Source organism: Carcharodon carcharias, chromosome 5, assembly GCF_017639515.1.
Source record: "Carcharodon carcharias isolate sCarCar2 chromosome 5, sCarCar2.pri, whole genome shotgun sequence".
Taxonomy (NCBI): domain Eukaryota; kingdom Metazoa; phylum Chordata; class Chondrichthyes; order Lamniformes; family Lamnidae; genus Carcharodon; species Carcharodon carcharias.
The window spans coordinates 107,823,408-107,845,423 of NC_054471.1; the positions used below are offsets into that span (position 1 = coordinate 107,823,408).

Sequence of the window (22,016 nt, forward strand, 5' to 3'; positions counted from 1 at the left end):
GCACAAGTAATTTAATATTAAGCATCAAATCATTCACTGTGGAAACAATTCTACATCCTTGAATGTCAAACAAGCTCCTGCCATTCTGTCAGTCAGTATATTCATTTGTAGAGACTGCAACACATGAAGAACAGAACGATGGTGTAATGTGTTGGTGGAGTTAGTGCTTGGTCTCTGGACTCAGATCTTTATTCAGTCATTGGAAATGAACTGTCCCTCTCTCTTCCTATAATGGATAACCCACTCAGGGGACTTGAATACAAAATCGTAGCTGACACTTTCAGTGAATTACTGAGGGAGTGCCAGATTGCCGGAGGTTCCATCTTTTGGATAAGGTGTTAAATTGAGGCCCTGTTTGCCCTCTCAAATGGGCGTAAAGATCCCTCTGCACTATTTTGAAGAAAAGCAGATGAGTCCTCCTCAATATCCAGGCCAACATTTATTCCTTAACTAAATTCAGTTAAAAAAAAACAGATTGTCTGGCCATTATCACATTGCTGTTTGTAGGAACATGCTGTGTGTAAGTTAGCTGTCACATTTTTCACATTACGGAAGTGACACACTTCAAAATAGTATTTACTTGTCTGTAAAGCCTTTTGTGAATCCTGCGGTCATGAAAGATGCTATATAAATGCAAGTCTTTCTCTTCTTTTAATCTGCCATGTTCTTAAAGTCTCCACAAGAATGTGTATTTGAGATTTTTTAAAAATGTATTCACGGGACCTGGGCTTCGCTGGCTGGGCCAGCATTTATTGCCCATCCCTAGTTGCCCTTGAGAACGTGGTGGTGAGCTGCCTTCTTGAACCACTGCAGGCCATATGGTGTAGGTACACCTATAGTACTGTTAGGAAGGGAATTCTAGGATTTTGACCCAATAGTGAAAGAATGGCGATATATTTCCAAGTCAAGATGGTGAGTGGCTTGGAGGGCAACTTCCAGGTAGTGGTATTCCAATATTTCTGCTGCTGTTGTCCTTCAAGTTGGTTGTGGCCAAGGGTTTGGAAAGTGCTGTCGAAGGAGCCTTAGTGAATTCCTGCAGTGCATTTTGTATATGGTACACACTGCTGCTATTGTGTGTTGGTGGTGGAGGGAGTGAATGTTTGTGGATGTGGTGCCAATCAAATGGGCTACTTTGTCTTGGATGGTGTCAAGCTTCTTGAGTGTAGTGGGAGCTACACTCATCCAGGCAAGCGGGTGTATTCCATCACACTCCTGACTTGTGCCTTGTAGGTGGCAGACAGGCTTTGGGGAGTCAGGGGGTGAGTTATTCGTCACACCATTCCTAGCCTCTGGGCTGCTCTTGTAGCTACACTATTTATATGGCTAGTCCAGTTCAGCTTCTGGCCAATGCTAACCCCCAGGATGTTGATTGTGGGATTCAGTGATGGTAATGCCATTGAGCATCAAGGGGCAATTGTTAGATTCTATCTTATTGGAGATGGTCCTTGTGTGGTGAATGTTACTCGCTACTTGTCAGCCCAAGCCTGGATATTGTCCAGGTCTTGCTGCAGTTGGACATGGACTGCTTCAGTATCTGAGGAGTCACAAATGGTGCTGAAAATTGTACAATCATCAGCGAACATCCCTACTTCTGACCTTATGATGAAAAGAAGGTCATGGATGAAGCAGCTGAAGATGGTTGGGCCTAGGATACCACCCTGAGGAACTCCTACAGCGATATCCTGGAGCTGAAATGACTAACCTCCAACAACCACAACCACCTTCATTTGTGTTAGGTATGACTGCAATCAGTGGAGAGTTTTCCCCCTGATTCCCATTGACTCCAGTTTTGCTAGGTTTCCTTAATGCCATACTCGGTCAAATGTAGCCTTGATGTCAAGGGCAGTCACTCTCGCCTCACCTCAGGAGTTCAGCTCTTTTGTCCATGTTTGAACCAAGCCTATAATGAGGCCAGGAGCTGAGTGGCCCTGCTGAAACCCAAACTGGGCATCAGTGAGCAGGTTATTGATTAGCAAGCGCCACCTGATAGCACCGTTGATGACCCCTTCCATTACTTTACTGATGATCAAGAGTAGACTGATGGGGCGGTAATTGGCCAGGTTGGATTTGTCCTGCTTTTTGTGGACAGGACATACCTGGACAATTTTCCAATTAGCCGGGTAGATGCCAGTGTACTGGACCAACTTGGCTAGGGATGTGGCAAGTTCTGGAGCACAAGTCTTCAGTCCTATTGCCAGAATATTGTCAGGGTCCATAACCTTTGTGGTATCCAGTGCTTTCAGCCTTTTCTTGATATAAGAACATACGAAATAGAAACAGGAGTAGACTATTCGGCCCCTTGAGCCTGCTCCACCATTCAATAAGATCATGGCTGATCTTCTTGTGTTTCAATTTCCGCTTTCCCATCTAACCCCGATAACCTTTGAATCCCTAGCCTAACAAGAATCTATCTAGCTGTGCCTTAAAAGTATTCAATGACCCCACCTCCACCACCTTCTGAGGCAGAGAATTCCAAAATTGCACAACCCTCTGAGAGAAAAAATTTCTCCTCATCTCTGTCCTATAAGGGTGACCCCCTCATTTTAAAACAGTGCCCCCTATTCTGGACTCACTCAGAAGAGGATACATCCTTTCGACATCTACCTTGTCAAAGCCATTCAGGATCTTGTATACTTCAATCAAATCACCGCTCACTCTTCTAAACTCCAGTGGAAACAAGCCCAGTCTGTCTAACCTTTCCACGTAAGACAACCCACTCAATCCAGGTATCAATCTAGTAAACCTCCTTTGAATTGCCTACAATGCATTTATATCCTTCCTTAAATAAGGAGACCAAAACAGCACACTGTTTGAGGTGCGGATCTCACAAATGCTCTGTATAACTGAAGCATAACATAGTTACTTTTAAGTTCAATGCCTCTTGTAATAAAGGATAGCATTCCATTAGCCTTCTTAATTACTTGCTGTACCTGCAGACTAACTTTTTATGACTCATGTACTAGAACACTTAGGTCCCTCTACACCTCAGAATTATGCAGCCATTCTGCATTTAAGTGATACTCTGCTTTTTTGTTCTTCCTGCCAAAGTGAACAACTTCACATTTTCCCACATTAAACTCCATTTGCCTGATCTTTGCCCACGGACTCAACTTATCTATGTCCATCTGCAACCTCCTCATGTCCTCTTCACAACATACTTTCCAACTATCTTTGTGTCATCTGGAAATGTAGCTACCATGTCTTCACTCCCCTCATCTAAGTCATTGATGTAAACCGTAAAAAATTGAGGCCCCAGTACAGACCCCTGTGGGACTCCACTCATCACATCCTGCCGATCCAAAAAAGACCCATTTATGCATACTGTCTGCTTTCTGCCAGCCAGCTAATCTTCTTTCCATGCTAATATGTTACCCCCTACACCATGAGCTTTTATTTTCCATAATAATCTTTGATGTGGCACCTTAACAAATGCCTTCTGGAAATCCAAATACAGTACGTCTACAGGCTCCCCTTTGATCCACTGCACATGCTACTCCTTCAAAAAACTCCAATAAATTGGTTAAACATGATTTTCCTTTCACAAAACCATGCTGACTCTTCCCGATTGTCTTGAGCTCTTCAAAGTATCCAGCTATTGCCTCCTTAAAGATCGATTCTAATAACTTCCCCATGACAGATGTCAAGCTAACTGACCTTTAGTTTCCTGTTTTCTGCCTCTCTCCTTTCTTGAATAGAGGGGTTATATTTGCTATTTTCCAACTTGATGGAACCTTTCCAGAATCTATTGAATTTTGGAAAATTAACACCAATGCATCGGCTACCTCATTAGCCACCTCTTTTAAGTCCTTAGGATGTAGTCCCTCAGGACCTGGAGACTTGCCAGCCCACAGCTCCATAAATTTGCCCAGCACCGTTTCCCTAGTGATTTCAATTTCACCAAGTTCCTTTCTCCCGTTCACCTCCTGATTTGCAGCTTATACTGGAATGTTTTTTGTATCCTCTATAGTGAACACAGAAGCAAAATATTTGTTCATCCCTTCCACTATTTCCTTATTATCTTATAGTAATTCCCCACTGTCACTCTCTAAAGGACAAACACTCACCATACTCATTCTTTTCCTTTTTAAATACCCTGTAGAAAATCTTGCTATCCATTTTTACATTTCTAGCTAGCTTCCTCTCATACACTAATTTCTTTCTCCTGATTAACCTTTTAGTCATTCTCTGCCATTCTTTATATTCTGTCCAATCATCTATCCTACCACTCATTTTTGTAGATTTGTATGCTTTTTCATTAAGTTTGATGCTTTCCTTAACTTCTTTAGTAAACCACAGGTGTTGGGTCCTCCTCTTAGAATTTTTCTTTATAGTAGGAATGTACTTATTCTGAATACTCTGAAATATCCCCTTAAATGTCTGCCACTGCTTCTCTATTGATCTATCCTCTAGCCTAGTTTCCCATTTCACTTCAGCTAGCTCAGCTTTCATCCCCACATAGTTGCCCTTATTTAAGTTTAAGATACTAGCCTTAGACCCACTCTTCTCCCTCTCAAACTCAATGTAAAATTTAATCATATTGTAGTCGCACACAATATTTTCTCTTGAATACTTTGTCCTACACTGTGGCTACTGTTAGGGGGTCTTTAGACCACTCCCACAACTGAATTTATTCCCCTACTATTGCTCATCTGCACTCAAACCATTTCTACATTCTGATCTCCTGAAGCAAGGTCATTTCTAACTATTGCACCTTTTCCCTCTTTGATTAACAGTGCACCCCTCCACCTTTACCTAGCTTCCTATTCTTCTTGAATGTCATGTACCCCTCAATATTAAGGACCCAATCTTTGTCATCCTGCAGCCATGTTTCTTTAATCGCTATCAGATCATATTTATTTACTTCAATGCAGGCCATCAATTCATTTACTTTGTTATGAGTGCTATGAGCATTCAGATAGAGAGCCTTCAGTTTTGTCTTTTTATTACCTTTGTAACATTTAGACTTGACTGTTGATGTATTCTTAGGTTTTTTCTCCCTTCCTGCCATTCTCTGACCCTCATTTCTCATATCACTATTTTGCTGTCCTGTCTTGACTCTATGCCTTGAATTGCTACCTCTACCCTAGCCTGTCTCTCACCCCTCTTGTTTAGTTTAAAGCTATTTCTATTTCCCTAGTTATGTGACTTCTGGCAATTCTGACACATCCAATTGTGAATGGTGGTGGATAATTAAGCAACTCATTGGAATAGGAGGCTCCACAAATATCCCCATCCTCAATGATGGGGGAGCCCAGCATATCAGTGCAAAAGATAAGGCTGAATTATTTGCTATAATCTTCAGCCAGAAGTGCTGAGTGTATGATCCAACTCGGCCTCAGTATAGTAAGGGGGATTGACACTGTTCTCTGCAGCAAAGAGCAAGAGTCCAGATGTCTGTGTTGCCTGCCCGGTGCCAGAGTTCAGGACATCTGCTCAAGGCTGGAGAGGAACTTGCAGTGGAAGGGGGTGGATCCAGTTGCTGTGGTCCATGTAGATACCAATGATATAAGTAGAACTAGGAAAGAGGTTCTGCAAAGGCAGTATGGGGAGCTAGGTACCAAATTAAGAAGCAGAACCTCAAATAATCTCTGGATTATTACCCAAGCCACGTGCAAATTGGCATAGGACAAATAAGATTAGAGAGATGAATATGTGGCTCAAAGACTGGTGTGGGAGAAGTGGGTTCTGGTTTGTGAGACACTGGCATCAGTACTGGGGAAAGTGGGGGCTATACCGTTGGAACAATTTACACCTGAACCGTGCTGGGGTGAGGACTGCAGAGCTTAGATCTGATCCATTGGTTGTAGAATCGCTTAGCTCTGTCTATCACTTGCTGCTTATGCTGTTTGGCATGCAAGTAGTCCTGTGGTATAGCTTCACCAGGTTGACACCTCATTTTTAGGTATGCCTGGTGCTGCTCATTGAACCAGGGTTAATCCCCTGGCTTGATGATAATGGTAGAGTGGGGGATATGCCGGGCCGTGAGGTTACAGATTGTGGTTGAGTACAACTCTGCTGCTGCCAATGGCCCACAACGCCTCATGGATGCCCATGGTTGCTGGATCTGTTCAAAATCTATCCCATTTAGCATGGTGGTAGTGCTACACAACACAATGAAGGGTATCCTCAGTGTGAAGATTTCCCTGTCCAATGGAAATCGGTGCTTAAAGTCAAAATGAATAGTGTCCCTATATGTTTTGCTTTCTGTTTTCCTAATATCAGGTTTGTGATCAGCCATACAGAAGATTTAGACAAGAATATTTCAGAGTAATGTCCTAGATCCAATCAACTTCACTGCTTCATCATTGACCTTCCCTCCATAAGGTCAGGAGTGGGGATGTTCACTGGTGATTGCACAATTACCTTTCAGTACCATTTTCAGCTCCTCAGATACTGAAGCAGTCTGTGACTGCATGCAGTGAGACTTGGGCAACGTTCTGATTTGGGCTGATAAGTGGTGAGTCACACTTGCGCCACAGAAGTACCAGGCAATGACCATCTCCATCAAGAGATAATTTTCATCATCTCCCCTTGACATTCAATGGCATTACCATTGCTGAATCTTCCACCATCAATGTCCTGCGAGACACCATTGAGCAGAAACTTAACTGGATCAGCCACATCAATACTGAGACTACAACACAGGTCAGAGGGTGGATCTTCTGCAGTGACTAACTCACCCCTTCAAAGCCTGTCCACAATCTACAAGGCACAAGTCAGGAATGTAATAACTGGATGAGTGCAGCTCCAATAACACTTAAGAACACTTGACATCATTCAAGACAAAGCAGCCCAGATGATTAGCACCCACCATCTTAAACATTCATTCCATCTACCATTGGCATACCATGGTTTCAGTGTGTACCATTTACAAGAGGCATTGCGGCAATAGGCAAGGCTTCTTCAACAGCAACCACCAAACCCACAACCTCTGTCACCTTGAAGGTCAAAGGAGAAGGCACATCAAAACACCACCACCTGCAAGTTCCCCTCCAAGTCATACATTCTTGACTTGTAAATATATCATTATTCCTTTATTGTTGCTGGGTCAAAATACTGGAACTCCCTCCCTAACAGCCATATAAGTGTTCTTACAGACTGCAGTGGTTCAAGAAGGAAGTTCATCACCATTTTGTCAAAGGTGATAGAAATGGGCAATAAATACTAGCCTTGCCAGTGACAGCCATACCCCAGGAAAGGAAAAGAAAACAAACAATGTATGAAACAAGCAAAAAGATAGCTAATTTTGTCTTTCTCTGACAGTAGCATCATAGAATATTAAGCTAGTATTATTTAAAACAAATGATTGCATACAATGGACCAGTCAGTTTTAGCAAATATCTTCAAAATTATTTTTAGGGATGTAATGGTTGAAAGCCTGGACAAGCAAAACTTGATTGGAACATAGGACCAGGAGTGGACCATTTAACCCCTCGAGACTATTCTGCCACCATTCAATCAGATCATGACTGATCTGTGAGCTAATTCCATATAGCTACCTCGGTAAAGTGCAGCCAAGAAAGGGAATGTGACAGAAATGAAGCTTTTATTACTATAAGAAGCAATCATTTTGTGTAGTATTGTACTCATTGAACTCCATTTCGTGATTCCATGCAATACAGACACTAGGATGAATTTTAACAAGGCTGAGTGGATGGGATTGGGTGCAGGTGGAGGGGTAAATGGACAAAATTTCTAGGCACTTCAGGAAGTGGACTGGACTGGATGCTTCTTACCTTACTGTGGCTGGCTGGGTTTCCCAGGCCTCTAGAAACCCAGCAGCTGCAGCAAGGTGAGGTTGGCCCTAGAGAGAAGATAAATACCTTCATAGCAGTCCATCTAGTTTATGAGGAGTGGCAGTGCTTCCTTCAGTCCTTCTAGGTTCCCCCATCATCAGACCCATACAACTCACCATGCCCCGCTGCCATCCCTGGGATTGGATATTAGATCACCCCCGACAACTGGAGGTTGGGGATTGATTCCCCATGATTGAACTTCTCTCTGAATCAAGGATCAGACCTACCTTGGTCCTGCAACCTCCCCTGGATTGTTCCTTACCCAACTGGGAGCCAAATCTGTCAATCAGGTTGACTTCTGGGAAAGCTGTCATGGACCTAAAGTCACTGCTTTGCAGTTAAAACTCCACAGCAAATAGGAAAACTGAAACATCTGGGTTTCCATCATGCTACCAGACCCTCCAAACCATTCCCACCCTGCTCCCAGCTTGTTGGGAAGTACAACAGTAACTTCAAAAAGACCTTAATTGGCTGAAAAGCACATGGAAACATGATGAAGTTGTGAAAGGTACTATATAATGCAAGTCTTTCTTTTGATCCACTGACACTCCTGACTATTAAGCTTGTCTATCAGTTTCTGTATCAGTCCCACCTTGCAGCATGTATAGAGAATTAAACTTACAAGATCAGCCAGAATAGAGGACTTTAAAATTATCGACTGGTTTGATAGGGTAGATATGGGGAAGAAGTTCTGTGCAGAATCCCAAAACTAGGGGCCATAAATATAAGATCATCACTAATAAATCCAATGGAGAATTCAAGAGAAATATCTTTACCCAGAGGGTGATGAGAATGCTACCACAGGGGATGGTTGAGGGGAAGCTGGATATGCACATAACAAATGTTTCTTTATATAGTGTCTTTAATGCAATAAAACATCCCAAAGCACTTCACAGGAGCATAATCAAACACACTTCAATGTTCAGAGAAACTATTCCCATTGGTGGAAGGGTCGAGAACCAGAGGACCGATTTAAAGTGACTGGCAAAAGACCCAACGGCAGCGACATGAGGGAAACCTTTTTATGCAGCTTGTGTTAGGATCCGGAATGTACTGCCTGAGCCTGTGGTAGAGGCCAATTCAATTGTGTCTTTCAAACGGGAATTGGATAATTATTTGGAGAAAGTATTTGTAGCGCCATGGGAAAAAGGCTCGGGAGTGGGACTAGCTATGTTGCTGTTGCTGACAGCTGGCATGGACATGATGGGCCGCATGGCCTTTTTCTACAGAGATACGTAACATGAGGGACAAAGGATCAGAAGGATATGCCAATAGGATTAGATGAAGTAGGGTGGGAGGAAGCATGGGTGGACCCGTTGGGCCCAGTGCCTGCTTCTCTGCCCTCCATGCGATGTAATTCCTCGTCAGAGCAGGGAGATATGGGTTGGAACCAAGCATAACGGCGGGCGAGCTGTGTGTTGTGAATTACGGTGAGACTGCTGTTACCAGCCTGGCCAGCAGGAGGCAGGCGGCCGCTGTGGGTCGAATGGGCCGCGGTTCCCACAATGCTGCTGTGCCCTGTTTGGAAAGCGGCTTGTACAATGCGGTGGGGCTGAGAGCGAGTGCTAACTGAGTGAGATCCCTCCGTTCAGTCCTCCAATGTGTGGATGCAGTGTTTTTATATATATATATATTTAAAAAGCAGCTTCAATTTTGCATTAAGAAAAGATCTATATAAAAACAAAGGAACGAGCGCCATCAAAAAGCAGCGCAACCCGGATCATGTAAGTCATTTTCTTTTTCTGTATCCAAGAGATTTTTGTGTGTGTTGTTCAAGCCGGGCTGTGCGTTTGAGTGAGCGACACAGCCGTGTACTGGTGTTTGGCCACACAGAGGCCTTTATGGAAGCTGCTAGCAAACGGCTGGAAGTTGCTACTTCGGGTTCCTTTTAAGGCTACATGTTCGATACAGCGTTGCACTGTGGCTTGTAGCTCCTCCATTGCTTGGAAAATGCCCCCTGTTCCTCTTGTCCTGTTATGACCGGCTAGGGGCCTGGGCATTTTCAGCTCCCGGTAAGCTTGCAATCAGTGCTTTGTGTGTGTGTTTTTTGTGCTGCAGCATCAATTGTGGGGAATTTACTTTTTGGATTGTTTTCCAGAATCGCTTTGCGTTTATGTATTTTTTTAAATATAAGTTTGAAGTTTGGACCATAGCCGAAACGATCCCAATGCTCAATGTTTCCCTTCATTGACTGCTGGTTTACTTTAGTTATGTATGTGATCACTTCAAGGCTGGAGTTTCCTGTTAGTCAGCTGTGGTCGTACAGGCGATGCACCCAACACTGTGTGCATTAAACCCCCTCCATCCTCCAAATATCGACTAACTAACATGAGCCAAAAGTTCGTGGGAGTGAGCGGTTTATGTTTTTGCCGGCTAAAATCATTGCTGACCAATTCGTGCAGCCGATCAAGTGAAAAATAAATATTTTGCTCATTGACAATCTTTGGAATCGGCGAGTTGAACGAACGGGATCACTTGCACCAATTTCAGCACAACATAGTGGATAATGCGGTTTATTTTTGTCAGAGCACGCCACACTTGGATTACTGTGCACGGTTCTGATCTCCATGTTTACATAAAAGGATTGAGAGGCACTGGAGAAGGTACAAGCAAGTTATAACCTCTCTGATTTGGTAACAATCAGAAATGACTGAACAGGCTTGGGGCTCTTTTCTCTAGAGAAGATTGAGGTGACCTGATAAAGGTCTTTCAAATTATGAAGGGGTTCAATAAGGTACTGTAGATATAGAGAAGATATTTCTATTTGTGGATGAGACCTAAACTAGGAACCATAAATATAAGTTAGTCACTAATAAATTCAATAAGGAATTCCAGAGAAACTTATTACCCAGAGAGTGGTGCGGATGTGAAACTCTGCCTCAAGGAACGATTAAGGGAAATGGTATAGATGTCTTTAAGGAGGATAAACACATGGATAAACATGTGAAGGTGGAAAGAATAGAAGGATGCTGATGGAATGAGGTGAGAGATGGCTCATGTGGAGCACAAACACTGACATGGATCAGTTGAGTGAAAAATGGCCTGTTTGTGTGCTCCAAAGACAATGGCCTCAGAATCCCTCCCATATGGTTGGCCACAACCACTTGCTGCGACTCGTAGCCTGATTGTTATTACTCCCCAGGAGTTCAGAATTCCCAAAAAGCATCTATAACAGTAGTGGGATCATTTATAAAAACTTATTTTTATACAGTGCGTTTTCAGGATGTGCCAAAGTGCTTTACAGCCAATTAAGTACCTTTGTAGTGTTGCCACTGTTGTCATATAGGAAACATGGTGTGCAGAACAAGGTCCCATAGTGATGTGGTAATCATAGAATGGAAGGATGCCTTTCAGGCTATCCTGTCCATGCTGGCTCTCAGCAAGAGAAACTCAGCTAGTCTCACTCTCCTGCCCTTTTCCCATAGCCCTGCATTTTTGTTTTCTTCAAGTGCTTATCTGATTTCCTTTTGAAAGCCACAATTGAATCTGCCTCTACCATATTCTAACCACTCACTGTGTAAAAACGTTTTTCCTCATGTCGTCATTGATTCTTTTGCCAGTTACTTTAAATGGATGCCTTCTGGTTCTTGACCCTTATGCCAATGGGAACAGTTTCTCTCTTGTCTACTCTTTCTAGATCCCATGAACACCTCTATCCAATCTTCTTTCAACATTCTCTACTTTAAGGAAAACAATCCCAGCTCTCCAATCTATCCATTGCTATGACGTTGCAGATGATGTGTGCAAGGCGGATCAAATCTATGAGGGAAACTCGATCACGCTATCACAACGGTTTTGCAATTTGTATTTAGTTCAAGATGCGTGCCCTGAATTCAGAAGTAATAAGTCCACCAAGACGTCAGAGATTTTAAAAATAAATTAAACATTTATTAACAAAAGAAAAGATTTCAAGCACATATATAGGTCTATAAATTACTACTATAATAACTCCTAAAACCCCTAATTAACCTGGCTTCCAGTTACACCCCCATTAAAGCAAGAGGGGAAAAAAAGATTTTAAATAGATCCAGGCAAGTCAACGTAATACCCTGGGCAGTAGAATTCAAAACAACCTTTCCCAGCTTTGGTTTCTATAGACAGTAGGTTTAGTGCACAAATACTGGAGACTTTTCACAATGCTGGTAGATCTTACAATGCCTTCTGTGACACACAGCCTCATTCTCCTTTATACATGTTTCTCCCTTTTAATGTAGATTCCATCGTTCCCGTATGTCTTTGGAACTTTACCTTTCTCATAATATAAATCTTTTCATGGTGCTAATGTTGTCATAACCTTTGGGAAAAAATAAACACACTGCTTGGCCTAACTTCTCTGGCTAGGTGTAAACATCCTACCATCTCCTTGAAATTCAAACTGCCCTGATTTATCTAAAAATGCAAATTCTCCTAATCTTGCATTCTAAAACTTCAGCCATGTTTACGTATTTGGCATTTCAAACCCGAGTTTCTCTTGATGAGTCAAAGCCTCCAGACCACCTGAGTCCAATTCAATTAAATCACATACGTATACACACACGGACATAGAAACTATCCAAACCCCACTATTAACCTACTTTTGCAATGAATCGCAATAATATTATGAGAATTATTATACTTATGTGACACCATGTAACTGAAACCCCTCATCCCTGGAACCATTCTCATAATTTTTGACATAGATTGTGCCATTGACTTTCATCTTAAACCCAATTTGGAATTTCCTTGCTCTCTGGATATATGTGCAGATTTTTAAAAGATTAATTTTGGTGATATTAGTTAGTTGAAGAGTCAGTCACGAGGGGACATACGTTTGTACAAGCAGGAGGTTTAGGAGGGGATGTGAGGAAAAACTTTTTTACCCAGAGGGTGGTGATGGTCTGGAATGCCCTGCCTGGGAGGGTGGCGGAGGTGGGTTGCCTTACATCCTTTAAAAAGCAGGTAGGTAGGTCGGGTGTTTCTCATGTGTCGGTGCAGACTCGATGGCCGAAGGGCTTCTTCTGCACTGTGTGATTCTGTGATATGGATGTTGTGAGCAAACTGTTGGCAATTATTGCCCACTCCTATCCTATCTCATGGACTCCCATTGTCCATGTGTTGGAGGAGCTCCCACGGTGCTGTCAGTAGAGAGTTCCAGGATTTTGACCTAGTAGCAATAAAGTAACTGCAATATATTTCCAAGTCAGGATGGTGTGTGACTCGGATGGGAATTTGGAAGTGATGGTGTTCCCTATGCTCCTGCTGCTCTTATCCTTCTAGGTGGCAGAGATTGTGGGTTTGCGTTAGATGCCATGTTATACTCTTAACTGTTATTCATTAGCCAAGATTTTACAGCCCCACTTCAGCGTGTCTCCCCCGGGTGGGTGCAGTGAGCCATTTAAATCTTCATTCAGTTCAGTGGGACTGAAATATTCCACTGGGTGGGAGGGACCATAAAATCCTGGCCATCATGATGTGATGGTGGCATGCTACAGATTATTTAGGTAGTTTGAGTTGCTGTGGGAACATTCACTTTTACATGCATGTTTATTGTGGGGCTATGGACAGTGGCTCCAACTTTCTATCCATCACATGACTAACCAAGAATCTTTCCTACTCTTACTGGCCGCCTGTGTTTTGGAAGGATTTGCAGGTTGATAATCAACTTGTTTGGCCAAGTTACAAATCCACCGAGTCATGTGGTGGGACTTGAAACCAGAGCTTCTGGCTCAGAGGCAGGGATGCTACCCACTGTGCCACAAGACCTCCCTTTATAATGTAACATCACAAATCATAAATTAATGAACATTATCAGCAGTCTCCTCCAATTTGTGCTAGCCACAAGCTCTTCCATCAAACCAATAATTTCCAAAAGATTGGGTGTTTTTATGGATGTCACGCACCACCCCTGTCCCCTCCAATCTGTTGCATGGCATGCACTTAACTGCTGGCTATTTGCTGGTTTAATATTTAGCAATGTGTCTTGAGACTGTGATTTGCACAGGGAATTTCCCTCCTGCCTGTACTGTCTGCTATCCTAGCCTATATAATCTGATTTGCATAACTTATGCTATTTTTATTTTTGCTGCATGACTAACTACATGCTTCACAAATATTTTAATGTCAAAATATCACTTCACTCTTGAGCGAGGAAGTTTCTCATTATATTGGCTCCATCTCCGCTCTCAATAACCTGTCAGAATGTTGTGGGTTCAAGTCTAACTCAAAGGAATTAAACATATAGTCCAGATTGAGTCTCTGTGCAGTACTAATGGAGTCTTTTGGATTAGAAGTTAAACCAAGCTCCTGCCTGTCCTTTTTGGTCACCTATCCTAACCTCTCCTTAGCTCAGTGTCAAGTTGTGTCTGATAGCGCTCCTGTTGAGCATCTTGGGATGTTTTACTATGTGAAAGGGGATAGCTAAGTCCAAGTTGTTGTTGTTAGAATTGCACAAAGTATCTCCAGAGAAGTTAATGATTCTAATTAGTTGGTTCTAGTCAATCTGTCACATCATTCTGCTCAAGGAGTCAATACCAATTATAAATTCAGGCAAAATGAGGTTAGAGGGTGGTGATTAATTAGATCCGACTGGTTAGATGCTTACTTTGAGGTCATAGGTTTTGTTCTTAATTTATATTGTACTTTAGATTTATATCAGCAACAACTTGCACAACAATGCAGGATCAAAAACTAATCAAAACCCTTCAACGACCCATATCATACATCACAAAAAAAAAACTTGATAGGTTGGAGTGAGTTTAAGGCTACAATCTAATTTTGTAGTTCAGATGTTTGTTTATAAAGCACTGGAGTGAGTCTGTGTAGTTTACACTGTCATTGTGTAAATTATTCTGGTTATCTTCTGCTCTGTGTAAAACTCAAATTGAGACTCTATTTAACAAGACCAAAGCTTTACTGTATTCAACAACAACTTGCACTTATATAGCATAACATAGTAAAATATCCTAGGGCACTTCACATCACAAAGAATAATGTAATGCTGCTTAAAGAGAAGAGAAAGGTTTTAGGGAGGGAATTCCAGAACTTAAGACTTGGCAGTTGAAGGTACAGCCAGCAATCAGTAGGGCATTTAAAATCAGGGATGTGCAGGACCCAGAACTGGAGAAATGCAGAGATCTTAGAGGGTTCTGGATAGTTATTATGAGTTACTGTTATTTAACAAAATGTACAGCAATTTTGAAAGCAGAGAAACTATGTTCCTTGAAAGAGAAGACTGATCGGAGAGACAAGCTGAGTTGTTACAGCACCACCATTAGTAAGAGAGTATAATTACTATGTGACAGGTTTACATAGGTGATTTCCATTATACAATTTTATGCCCATGTTTGTAATCAGAAAAGTTGACAGGAAGTACATGCAAACATAAGATCTTCAATGATTTATGGGTTATGTGATATGACAGCATTGGAATCAGTACAGGTGGTTTAATTGGTGACTGGGTTAGCTGTAAATGAAGATTTCCTGTTTTTGTTTGACTCCAGTTGCTATTTCATAGCTACGTAAACCTTGTAATAAAATGGCCAGTGGCTCTAATTTATGATAAATTCCGTCTGCACTGTTCTAGGGAATCCCAGAAGGTTTATTTGTTGAAGGACACAGCCAGAATGACCTGAAAATTCTTAATTCACTTGATACAGCTTCAATGTTCATTTAATAGTCATGAATCCTTAAGTCCCAGTCCCAAAAATAGTCCACCCTCTGTGCCAGCCCTTGTTTTACTTCAGGAAAATCATTTCTGTGCTTCATGTAATAGAATTTTGCTAAATCAATGTCCATGTTAAGGTTGGTTTCATTGCTGAAAATCATATGAAGCAAATTGTATTCTTGGCATAGATTTCACACAAGGTACCTGGATTTAAAGTAATTTGGAATGTATTTGTAATGGTGAGAGCCTTGGAGGAGCAAAGAAATTTGTGTCCAGGTACAGAAATCACTAAAAGCTAGTATATAGGTTTTTTATTCATTCATGGAATGTAGGTATCATTGGCTAGGCCAACATTTATTGCCCATTTCTAATTGCCCTTGAGAAGGTGGCAGTGAGCTGCCTTGAACCACTGCAGTCTATGTGGCATAGATACACCCACAATCCTGTTAGGGAGGGAGTTCCAGGATTTTGACCCAGTGACAGTGAAGGAATGGCAATATGTTTCCAAGTCAGGATGGTGAGTGGCTTGGAGGGATCTTCCAGGTGGTGGTGTTCCCATGTGTCTGCTGCCCTTGTCCTTCTAGATGGTAGCAGTCTTGGGTTTGGAAGGTGCTGTCTAAGGAGCTTTGGTGAGTTCCTGCAGTACATCTTGTAGATGGTACACACTGCTGCCACTGTGCATTGGTGGTGGAGGGAGTGAATGTTTGTGGATGGGGTGCCAATCAAGCGGCTGCAATGTCCTGGATGGTGTCAAGCTTCTTGAGTGTTGTTGGAGCTGCATTCATCCAGGCAAGTGGGGAGTACTCCATCACACTCCTGACTTGTGCCCTGTAGATGGTGGACAGGCTTTGGGGAGTCAGGAAGTGAGTTATTTGCTGCAGGATTCCTGGCCTCTAACCTTCTCTTATAGCCACAGTATTTATATGGCATAGTCCAGTTCAGCTTCTGATGAATGGTAACCCCCCCAGGAGGTTGATAGTGGAAAAAGTAATCAAATTGCCCATTGGCATTTATGTCAAGAGTGTTGGAATACAGAAATAAAGGAGTGGTGTTGCTATTGAACAGAGTCTTCATTTGACTCCACTTGTGTGCTGTGCCTCAGAAAGGACCTATTGGTCTCAGAGTAGGTTCAGATGCACCAGAAGAATACCAGAGCTTGTAGGGTTAAATTGTGAGGACAGTTTGCCTAAACTTGGTTCACAGTCCTTGAAATTAGAAGGTTGGCGGGTATTTAAAATTATAAAGGGATTTAAAAGGATAGGTACAGAGAAACTGTTTCCTCTGATGTGGGAAGAAGAGAACACAAGTTTACAATTAAAGCTAAGCTGTTCAGGTGATGTCAGGATGCACTTCCTCACATAGAGGGTAGTGAACTGTTCTCCACTCCTCACTCCCTGGGCAAATGGCTGTGGGTGCTGGGGAGTGTCAGTTGAAATTTTCAAGGTTGAGATCGATAGATTTTTGTTGGGTAAGGATATCAGAGGATATGGAGTTAATATACAAATTGGCTGTCATCTTGAATTGTAGAGATTCTTGGGAATGGCCCATTCCTGTTCCTGTGAATCCAGAATTTGCTGAGGCCATCAGATTTCTCTCTGACCATCATCGGGTTTGTGTATTTGTTAACTTGTTGTATCTGTTGCTGTAAATGTTCGATTGATAGAAATATTTTGTGTAATGGTAACACTGTGTTCCTTTGAGCAACTGACGCTTGCCTTTTGAATGTTGCTATGGGTTCCTTGGAGTGTTTCAATATTTATGTGGAATTCTACAAAAGTTTTAGAACTAGTATCTAAGGTTACTAATTATACATTTTTGTTTTCTCTTTTTTCTGTTTCTTTTTCTCTATTTTAAAGTAGGTCCCAGAACACACACTACTTTAGCTATCGATTCATGGCATTGGCCATGGAACTTTAGAGATCTATGCACTGAAACATCCAGATGTCTACCCCCCCCACTGGCTTAAATTACTTCTCTTGTAGGGTATATGTAGATTTAACATTTGAACTGCCCATATGCATAACATTACATTTTCCTAAGTTAAACATTGGTCCAATCCCCAGAACTGCCTGTAGTAGTCAAACATCCTCTGAAGTTACGACTCGCACACATCTTGGTATCATCAACAAACGTGCGGATCATTTCCCACCACCTATATTGAGGTCATCAATATAAATAGCAACAGTTCCAACACTGATCCCTGTGGGGCATGACTGGTAATCGGTCACCAAACAAATACAAATCTGTTGGCTTACAATTTTCTGCCCGAGGCAATTTGGCCACTTCCCAATCCACCACAGCAGATTGCTGCTAGTCCCACAAGATTCTAACTCTTAGAGAAGTCTCTTGTGACTGCCTTATCAAAGGCTTTCTGTAAATTCCGGTGGACAATGTCTAATCAGATTACCCTCACCTCCTAGCCTAGTGGCTTCTTCTTCAAACAATTCAAATTGGGAAGAGATGACCTTTTCCAGAAACGTTGAGTGTCCCTGATTATGATCCTTTTTATCTGTGGTCATATCGGGCATCTTTAATAATGCCTTTGGGCATCTTCCCTATTGCTGATATCAAGTTAATGGACCTATAGTAACCTGGCTCTACCTTTTTTTATTCATGGACATGACATCCACTACATTAGTCTCCTTCGAGTCTAGGGGAACAGCCCCTGACACCAGAGATCCATAGAGTTGGGCAACAAAGCGTTCAAACACCAACTCCTTAAGGGACTAGGATGGATTTATCTATTTTGTGGTTAAATGTAATATAAGGGTCTGGCACATAGACTGAGTACAGTGCTGCCCACACAGTGACGTAAGAGAACACATGACTTACACCTAGGGGACAGTGTAGTGTTGGACAGAGCAGTGTATAGAATTAAGCATAGAGACAGCTCCTAGCTTGTACTTTTCCTGTACCTATGTATATAGTTTTTAGTAGTTTGTATATAGTTTCAATTAGTTAATAAATACTTACTACTGAACTACACCCAACACCTTATAACAAGGTGGCAGCGAATGGAACAAACTCAAAACCTCTCAGAGACTGCAGAAGAAAATGAAAATCCTGGAAAACTAAAGGGAAAATCAAAGAAGCATTCTGACCTGAAGAAAAGCTCAGGAAGTAAAGACGCAGAAGGAAATCGCCAGAGAAAAGCATAGAGGAAGGCTTGGAAACTGAAGGTAGAAATTAAATTCCTCACTATAGTAGAAGACTCCATTGAATCTCATGGAAGTCCAGCTCCAGTACCCAGAGTGTGCAGAGTTAGCTGATCTAGAAGGGGAGAGCTAAAAATTTAAAATTCCTGGACAACATGAACCCTGAAAGAGGTTACATACTGCAGTGGTCAGAAATTGCCGTTTAAATTGCAGTCCGAGAAACCTGATTCCCAAGTTGGCGCCTGAACACGTTCTGAACGAAGAAGAGAAAGGATAATTAATTAAAGTTAATTGTGACTGAGTAGGCAGCTTTAAAAACCCAGCACAAGTCAGGAGTTGACACTTCAAAGATCTGAGAAGATTGTGCTAAAGTGGGGAAGACACTAACCAGTGGATCCAGGCAACCATTGTGAAAAAATTTAAATGCTGAAATTGCAAACGCCATTATTACGGGAGGCTGCTAAAATTGGCAAGCGCAGCAAAATCCTTTGTGAAGAAGTGTATGGTGGTGCCATCTTGGATTTTTGGAAACTCTTAAAGCTGAACCTGCAAATTAAAAAAAATTTAACCATGGATCAGAAATCCACTCTTTGGACTTATCCAAAGCCCAGATCATGCACAAAATTGGGGACTTTGGCGAAAGAGAGTTCTTAGATACACGCCTGGATAAAAAGACACAAGCTGAACAAGTTAATACACTGTTTTATTCAGTAGTCCTGCTAGCTGACGATATAATAGATAGTCAAGGAATTAGTGAATCATCTGCAAAATTTGATGAAGTTTTAAAATTATTCATCACTTATTTTAATCTCAGAAGTAACAAAATCCTTTAAAGGGCTAAATTTAATAAACGTGTCCAGCAGCCAGGAGAATCTGTCGACTCCTTCATTAATGACCTATACAAAATGGCTGAAGGCTGTGGTTACAATAACCTGAAATCTGAGCTAATCAGGGATAAAATAGTTGTACCAGCGGCAGATGACGCACTTCTGGATGTGCTTCAAGCGAAGGAAGATCTCACCCTTGAGAAAGCTATCCAAACTGTCAGGCGATCTGAAATCCGTCTGCAGCACAGATCCATATTAAGGGGAGAAAGCAAACCGTAGTACAAAGTAAATCCCACTGTCCAGTCAGTGAAACAGCATAAAAACAGGGATACTTCAGGCCAAGGGAAGCAATGCCCTAATCGACCAGGAGAATGACCATGCCAGCGCTGTGGAGCAGAGTCCTCACCAGCGTGATCATTGTCTGGCAATTTAGCCCAATGCTTTCAATGTAACCAAATAGGACACTTAGAAAGCTGTTCAAAGCCAAAACATTAAAATGCGCAGAAGATTCAAAGAGGATTCATGAGGTCAAGACAACACACCAAGAGGACACACAACTATGCTTTTTGGGTGAGGTCAAAGATCCTGGATTTTTGTTGTGGTATGCAGCATCTCAGTTAATGGCCATGTCACAAACTTTAAATTGGATACGGAAGCCAGTGTTATGTCATATTGGACAAAGAACGTTGGCTGAGACACCTCCGGCTTCAAACCACAGACATACCACTTTGTGGGCCTGGATAAATCCAACTTGGTCATAGGCATGATTCTGGAACCATTAAGGTATGGTGGTAAACAAATCCTTGAGCTGATGGATGTCATCCATATCCAATCTTTTTCTCTCTTGAGCAGAGATGCCCATGTACCCCTGAATCTCCTTTAAAGGCAGAAGATGTCAAGACAACCATTGTCATAAATTATACAGAACTGCAAGTTCATAAGAGCTCGATTCAGCTTGGAATTGTCTTCACTCTTTGCAGAGCAGGTTTGTCCACTATCATTACAGGTGCCTTCATTGGTCAGACCAGCCAACCACTGATGTTTACCATGACACCTCGAGTAGATGACAGTCAAGAGAGAAACTAGCAATGAGAAGAGCCTCAACCTCCAGCTCCAATGCCAGTTGGAGAGATAAACTCTGAGACCACAAAGCAATTCCCAACGAGCATGACAGTGCCACAAGTGATGCAGGAGCCGAGTAGCAGCCATCCATTGATGACAGCACACCACACAGCCAAACACAAAGTTGAGCTTACTACCAAGTCACACCCCTATAACAGGAAAAGCCACCTTCCATCCCAGCATGTGTCCTGGTGAGCTGCATGAAGAAGAGAAAGAAACTCTAGAGATGAGCTCAGAGTTCGTTGGCTCTGTAAAGAGAGGGATAAACCAATCCCGATCCATGACTACAATTGGGGAATCGACAAAGAATGATTCAATGCCAAAGAGCAGAAAAAGAGGATGAAAAGACACCACCCAGATGCCCGAACAACCTCCAATTCAACAAAGCTTACCTGTTGCGACGGAGCCTACCATTCCTTCGAAGGTAGTGAAACAAGATATGGAAGGGTTATAAGGCCTCCAGATGGCCTGAACCTATGAACTCACAGACTTGAGGGGGGTAGATGGGGTAGTAGTAATGATGTAATACATCGGGTATATTAGGATAACTTGTAAATACGTTAGATAAGGACTTGTGGGGAGGTGAAGTGTAAGGGTCAGGCAGATAAAGGGTTAATATGGGACTGAATATAGTACCGCCCTCAGTGATGTAAGAGAACACATGACCCAGACTTAGGGGTCAGTGTAGTGTTAGATAGAGCCATGTGTGGAAGCAAAAATAGAGACGGCTCCCAGCTTCAACTTTATTGTACCTTTGTATGTAGTTTCCAGTAGTTAATAAATACTTACTGTTGAACTACCTAAAACTACAAATACCTTAAGACCTACTGAACCACACCCAACAGCTTACAACAAATGTTTTCCTGATAGCAGAGAATTAGCAACAGTTCAAGGTCCTGTTCTCCTTTATTGCAACAAATTTAAGAGATTGAAGCTGAGGTGAACTGCTTCATTTTGAGAATTGAGTACAAAATGTGGAAGAATAGTTTACACGGTTTGAACGATGACTGTATGAGAAGAGCTAGTTTGGGTGTTATGTGGGTGAGATTAACTGATCTCTAGTTTTATGTGATTCATTTTATTGTTATTTAAAAAGAAAATAATTTGTGCGATTTCACAGACAAAGCTGCCATTTATTACCCACCCCTAGATGTCCTAAGAAGATTGTGATGGCTTTGATCCCAGTAGCGGTTTGATACAACTGAGGGGCTCACAAGGCCTTCTTCATACGATGGTAATGTGGCACTGGAGTCATATGAAGGCCCAGACCGGGTAAGGCTGTTAGGTTTCCTTTCCTCAAAGGACATTGGTGAACCAGTCAGTTTTTACAATATTTTCATAACCTCATGTTCCCTTTGCTACCATATTTTGTTTATTTACAGTTTTATTTGAAACTGAATTTAAATTCTCAAACTGCTCTGATAGGATTTGGAAGTCTCGTACTCTGGATTATTAGTTGAGTAACATAACCACC

General features: G+C 42.0%; 1 protein-coding gene across 4 annotated transcripts in view; it reads left to right on the forward strand.

Moving 5' to 3' along the window:
• Nucleotides 1-9,322: 9,322 nt before the first annotated feature.
• extl3 (exostosin-like glycosyltransferase 3) overlaps nucleotides 9,323-22,016 on the forward strand; it is a 94,440-nt gene continuing 81,746 nt past the window's right edge. For 2 of the 4 annotated variants that reach the window (XR_005943088.1, XM_041188525.1), the window contains exons 1-2: nucleotides 9,323-9,520; nucleotides 21,693-21,814. The gene's annotated coding sequence lies outside the window, so the exon portion shown is untranslated. Of the gene's footprint in view, nucleotides 9,521-21,662; nucleotides 21,815-22,016 lie in introns of all 4 variants that reach the window. The other 2 variants (XM_041188526.1, XM_041188527.1) reach the window with 2 other exon arrangements.